This window comes from Limulus polyphemus, unplaced genomic scaffold (assembly GCF_000517525.1).
Source record: "Limulus polyphemus unplaced genomic scaffold, Limulus_polyphemus-2.1.2 Scaffold3549, whole genome shotgun sequence".
Taxonomy (NCBI): domain Eukaryota; kingdom Metazoa; phylum Arthropoda; class Merostomata; order Xiphosura; family Limulidae; genus Limulus; species Limulus polyphemus.
Genome location: NW_013669159.1, coordinates 107,226 through 113,236, shown reverse-complemented (window position 1 = coordinate 113,236; position 6,011 = coordinate 107,226). Strand labels below are relative to the sequence as shown.

At 30.5% G+C, this 6,011-nt stretch overlaps 1 protein-coding gene across 1 annotated transcript in view; it reads right to left on the bottom strand.

The window, feature by feature from the left end:
- Positions 1-3,128: 3,128 nt before the first annotated feature.
- The window catches only part of LOC106469568 (thymidine kinase, cytosolic-like), a 52,890-nt gene continuing 50,007 nt past the window's right edge, over positions 3,129-6,011 (bottom strand). The window contains exon 9 of the transcript XR_002612873.1: positions 3,129-4,757. The gene's annotated coding sequence lies outside the window, so the exon portion shown is untranslated. The remainder of the gene's footprint in view (positions 4,758-6,011) is intronic.

The following is a 6,011-nucleotide window of genomic DNA, read 5'->3' as shown; positions in this document are numbered from 1 at the left end:
TGTGATAGTTCATTATTTTTGTGTGGGAAATTAATACTTTAGCTATCACTAAATTTGCACATATATATGTTCAAGTTAAAGTAATTCATCTTTTTTTTTGCGAGTCACAATTTTTTCTTCAGTTTTTATCTATTCCACTAGGTTTATTTTGAAACACATCTTTAGTAGCTGTAGTATCTTTTTCTTGTTCTTATTTGCTTGAAAACTAATGGAAAGAAATTGATTGCTTAGTTAGTTATTCATTTAAAATTTCAATGATTAACTTGTATTTTTTCCAGTGAGTTCTCATTTGCAATTATCATTTAAAAACATGTCTACTTAAAAGAGTGAATATTCTATTCTTATCATGAAGTATTAGCTGCTTCATGATGTATGGAGTTGCATAAGTGAGTATATGTACATTATTATTTATTTTGTTTGTTTGTTGTTAAGCAAAAAGCTACACAATGGGCTGTCTATGCTGTGCCCATCCTGGGTATCAAAATCCAGTTTTTAGCAATATATACCATCAGACTTACCACTGACCCACTAAGGGGATTTTTTGTGTTATGAATGTTTTAACTTATTTGACAAATAAAATTATAGCACATTAAATACTGTGCTGTATTTTTCATAGCTAACTGTAACTGCATGATTGGTATCACTATTATGTCCAAATGCTAATCTTTTTTTTTTACCATTCTCTCTATCTAATGGTTAAGTATTTACTGATAAAATAAAAATCCTTTACTTACAAAACTTTGTTAACAGAAACCAAATGAAGATCAAGTCCTAAATTGCCAGGATTTATTCTCAACTAAACCTCCAACTCCTTCTAGTCAGTCTCAGTTTAAAGACAATAATGACAAAACCTCTCAGCAAGGTTATTCTAAGTTAAAAGCTCTGAAAGGTAAGCACATCTCCATTCTTCGCAAATAAAATGTTTATGTAAAACAGTTATGAGTTCAGTGGAAATAAAATGAAATATACAAAGTATTTAAATCATTGATATGTGTGCAAATTAAGCTAAATGTTTAGTTTTAAAATCCTTTAGTAAATATATAACATAATTGTGAATTAACCACGTGAGTTAATGAGAAATTTACACAACTTGTTTTAACTGTAAAGCAGTAATTTTACAGTGTACTTGGTGAACTCTACTGTGTTGATAACTTGTTTATCATAATCCAAACATTTTCTCACATTTACTGTTTCCTTTGATTAACATTTAATTCTATGGTTGTGCTTGAGATAAACTTAAATGCCTTTTATTTAGCCTTTCAATTCAAAACTAAAGATGACTTTGCACAGATAACTCTTTGTGTACATTTTCTTAAAAATTCTGAAACAAATAAACCAATTACTGGAATTTCATCCAATCACAGTTCAACATTCAACTGAGTAGACAACCAACTTTTAAGTAAGTGACCAACCACAAACTTGGTGAAAGTATAATTTAGAGTATAACATTAACTTTATTTTTCATTCTTTATTAACCACCATGTACTGGTCACTACAAAATAGATTTTGGAAGTTTTATTGTGAAATTGTTTTTTTATTTCTGTCAGTGAGTGATTTAAAAGCTGAGCTAAAGAAACGAAAGTTGCCAGTATCAGGGTCAAAAACACAACTTATTGAACGACTGAAGTCTTATTCTTATCAGACAACAAGTTTTGTCACAGTTGCTTCAACAAGTTCTGTCACAACTGTTCCATCCATTGTAAACAGCAGTGCTCTATCTGAATCAGTAAATGTGGGAGGTATCCTTCCTGACACACTGTCTTCTAGCTGTAACATTCAACCTGTGTCTTATGGAGTTACTTCAGATACTTCCACTACTGTGGCTGCTTTACTTAGTGCTGAAGACACTGTTGGGGCATACCACAAAACTAATATAATACATCCATTATCAGTTGATCCAATGGATATTGATAGAAACATTAAAGCGGATTCAATGGAGATAGAAGAAAGCACTGTTAAGGAAGACATTCTAAAATTTCAGCAAAAATGCATTGAGGAACTTCAGTGGGAGCTTCATAGGTTAGTGAAAGTTTTTTTTTTTAATCTCTAACTATGAAATACAGAAATTAGTTACTTTTTAGCTGCAAAATATGTTTTATTTTCTCTAACATTTGGACATATATTAACATATCATCCACATTAATTACCCATTATTCACATATATATATAAAAAATATACTATATAAATCAAAACATGGTTTGTCAGCTTTCTGACAAATTATTTAAAAGAAAAAAACTTAAAATTTACTTCGAAGTAGGAGTTGTATCAGAGTCTAACACAAATTTAATACAGTTACTTTTTGATATTTTTCAAGATTATAAATAAAAGAGCAAATGCATCATTATAATATGATTTTGATCATGAAATAACAGGAATTTTTCAGTTTACAGTAAGAGGTGAGTTTACAACTGGTAATAAAGTCACAGTTAATGGTAATGTCACAATTAATATGTTATATATATGGTTCAGTGTTGGTTTTAGTTGTCCTTTCAAGTCAAGTTCATTTTATTTTTGTCACCTTTGAAAAGTTTGTTGCTCCTTACCTTAAGCACCATTCTTTGAAAATTCAATCTGTATGTAAAGGAGTACAATCAAAACTATATTCTTACCCAGTGTTTATTACAAAACATAAATATATAAAGCACCAAAGTCTCCAGCAGAATACCTTTTTAAATAAGATTACTAAATCAAAATTATATACTTAAAAATCTCACTTGAAGATGAGGATGATAATACCAATTCAATATGCAGTTATAATAGTTTGATGACCATCATCAAAATCACAGAATATATTGGAGTGGCTGAAGACTTTAGAAAAAATGCTTGAAAATTTGACTATCAGCATATGCTAAGTAACTTAATTACAGTAACCATGGAACTTTCAAGCTAAGATGAAAAATCATCAAGAAAATTGATGCAATATCAAATTCAGAAATAGGATATAGTGGAATTACATATTCTACTGATTATTAAACTAATACTGAGATATTTTTGGAAAGTTCCATGTTTATAATATTTAGAAATAGTAGATATACTAATTAATGATAAATGAACATAACCATTCATGTAATAACACTTCACTTACTCTTATAAAAAGTAAAAGATTTACAATGAAATTGTTGGAAAACGTTTATTGATTAGATTAATTAAGGTTCCAATATACTTACTGTTATTTATGCAAACCTGTAACCATTAATAACCATTAACCCATATATATATATGTATAAACACACACATACACACATGTATACACTAAATTGTACCAAAGAATGAATTTCAGTATAGTTTTAAATGCTCTTCTAGAATGTCATTATTTTCTTTAATTCCATTAAGTTTCTTCTCAAGGAATATTTAATCATTTAATAGGTATTTATATAGTTTACAAAAGCTAAGGTGGAGTATTTAAGACATGTTTAGAGTAATCCTAAATGCTATATGAACTTAACATTTATTAAGAGAATATTTTCTGTCTTTCAAAGTTCTTTAGTAGTGGATTACAAAAACTAAAGTATTGTAAGATGTCATGTAGCAGAATATTTTTGTTTTACAACAATCTTTCTGTGTTTCAGGTCTCAAATACAACTTCAACAACATCAAAACTTTTTGCAGGACCAATTATGCATGCAGAACTCAGTGACACAATTACCAGTTATCAACCCACATTCAAGTTCTGAGACTATGAATTCGATTTTACCAGTTATCACTACAGCAGCTTGCTCTGGTCCTGAAGAAATTGAAACCAAATTAAACCAACGACAGTTACTTCAAAAACACTTACAACAAAAAATACAGCAACAGCAGCATGGTAAAGTTTACATTTAATAATTTCTTAATATTTGCATTGGGTCAGTACCTGACTGACTAATAACTACAATGATATTGTTATATTTGCATATCTTTCATTTTAAAGTAAATATATGACTATTATTCACCATCCAAATGTTAATATGTGCCATTTGTTTACACTTAGTATTAAACTATTTATAAACAAACAACAGGTTAAAAATAGAATAATGAAGAAGAATAGATAGAAAAAACATAACTAAAAATATTAAAATTGAGTGTAGCTGGTAAAAAGTTTACTAGATTAAATAAAAAACAATTGTTATTTATTTGTTTACAGTTTTGCTGTTATAATTGCATATTTTGTCCCTAGTTATGTTTTGAGAATACAATATTCAATGGTATTTTATCACGAATTAGAAATGTTTCTCAACAAATGTGAGCTTGTTTACATTTCTCCATGCATGATACCAAAACTATATAAAGGGAGAATGCTCATTTTTGGCATTCAGGTTATATTTATTTTGTTGTGAAACTATATATAGGTCCTTAACAAATACATGTTTACTTATATGAATCATTTTTGGACTCATTGGTGGTATTTAAGATTTAGAATAATTATCTGAAGTGTTTATCTACAGGGGTTTCAGATAATAACAGTTATGCTTCATCAACTTCAGCATCAGTAACATTAAAAACCAATCTTGCTACTCATCTTCAAATGAAACACAGTGCTTCTCATGTCAGCACTTCGACAACTAATGTTTTTCAGCAGCCATTGGTAAGTTTTCCACTCTCCCTGGAACAAGAAAAAACATTCCCAACTGTGATGTCTAGCCTTTTTTGTCGTTCTACTTCTACCACTCCAGTGATAAGTGGTTCAGAATCAACATCTGCTAAACTTAGTGAAGTTACCCACCAAAGGTATGCATGAACATTCTTGGATCATATGCATTTATCACTTAGACTGTTCCTATAATTTTAGAAATGAAAATAGAATTTATAAAGTGTGTTAAGTTTCTTAATTATTTTATTTTAAGTACTTCATCATTTATTAATAATTTACTAATGTTAAAGAAGTAAAGCTTAAATAGAAGAATGTTTCTGAAGAATATTTATTCACCACACCAAGAAAATTCATTTGTTAAAATCTCTTTATACATACATATATATATATATAGCTTTAAATTTATCCGATCTACTCTCAAACATTAAGTTTTAAGCTGCAGAACTTTTCTTCCATTTTTATTTTATAAACAATTAGTTCTTTCATACTTTTAAAAGGTACTGGTATAGTAAAGCAAAATAAAAATAAATTAAACCAATCTGTATTTTAAAGGATCCACTCAAACTATTTTTTCTCCTAGACAGGAAAATGTGATAGAAGAAAATAATAGAGATTACTAGGTGCTAGTGTGGTATGCTAATATCATATTTCTCACTCTCTTGTAGTATATATTTCATATAAGTAAAGTCTTTAACTTGTTCTAAAGTTATATTTTTCCTATACTGAAAATATATTTTTGATAGGTACTTAACCTCCTCTCACAAGATTAGCTATTCTCATTCAGTGCAGCCCTCTATATGCAAACATTTTCGTTACACATGCCACAAGCCTTGTGCTCTCCCCTTATTGGAATTAGTACATTCCAACATGTCTCTCATGCAAATCACCATGTGTCGTCTTTTAACCAATAGTAGCATAGTATGCTCAAGTGATGCACGAGACTCCCTCTACACTCCTCTACCGAAGAAAGAGAGTCTGGTGCAAGAGAATAACAGAAGCACCCCCAAAAGCATCCGAAGGATACCCCTGATGATGAGAGAAAGAGATCTGGAGATCAGAGGAGGGGAACCACACCACTTCTGAGCCAGGTATACTTGTCGCTCTTGTGTATAATTTGTAAAACAAACAGGGAAATTGCAAGGTGTAGAGTGGCTAGGGTGCATCAGACTGTACTCAGGAAGTCAACTACATCCAAAACATACCCTACTCTGCAGGGTACCAACATTCATGCAAGGGTGAGATGAGGGTCATACCATCTTCACCTACAACCCAAGAATTGGAGATTGAGATCCACTCCAATTCCTGAGTACTACACAAAAATCAACACCCTACAGCAATCAGGGACTGGCTATCCAGAATAGAGAAGATGGAGTCAACATCTCATCGTTGGGAACTGACGTCTATGCAAAGGTAGGATGAGGGCTCCCAACCATGTGTGAC